The sequence below is a fragment of the Bombina bombina genome, chromosome 12 (genome assembly GCF_027579735.1).
Source record: "Bombina bombina isolate aBomBom1 chromosome 12, aBomBom1.pri, whole genome shotgun sequence".
NCBI classification, from domain to species: Eukaryota; Metazoa; Chordata; class Amphibia; order Anura; family Bombinatoridae; genus Bombina; species Bombina bombina.
Window position 1 is genome coordinate 118,201,663 of NC_069510.1, and position 599 is coordinate 118,202,261.

Genomic DNA, 599 nt, shown 5'->3' on the forward strand with positions numbered 1-599 from the left:
AGTAAGCAAAAGCAGAGTCAAGTTTCATAGCTGCTAAGTCAAGCAGCCCAGACCTATAATATGCAGAGTGTTATAGGGTATCCTAGACAGGTAGTCCCTTTATAGATTGTAAAGCTGCAATGTAGTTGGAATGTCTTTTAAATCCCGCAATATGCAGATGGAAACAGTCAATAAGCCATGCAAGATGTAGCAAAGTAAAGTTGGAGTCGAAAAACAGAGCACATAGAATTAAGTAATGCGAAGCAAAGATGCAGGAGGATATCTCTTTAGTCAGTTTTCACTAAAACCTACAACGGTCTGAGAAACCAAAAATGGGTGAGATTGATCTGTGCTTATTCAGTTACAACTGTATATGGCTATCTGAATCTAACCATTTCTCTTGGTAGGAATTGCCTCTATTAAGCCTGTTAGTTCACTGGGCCGGTCCTAGTATTTTACATGTAGCTGTAACTTTGTAACTTTGTATTTTAATTACAATATTTATAGAATCCAGTGTTTCTTGGATTCTGTCACCTTTATGGGCCTGCTCTCGACACTGTGCACAAATAAACGGATTTTGATACTATATTTTGAGAGTGTTGCTAGTTCTTTCACTTTAA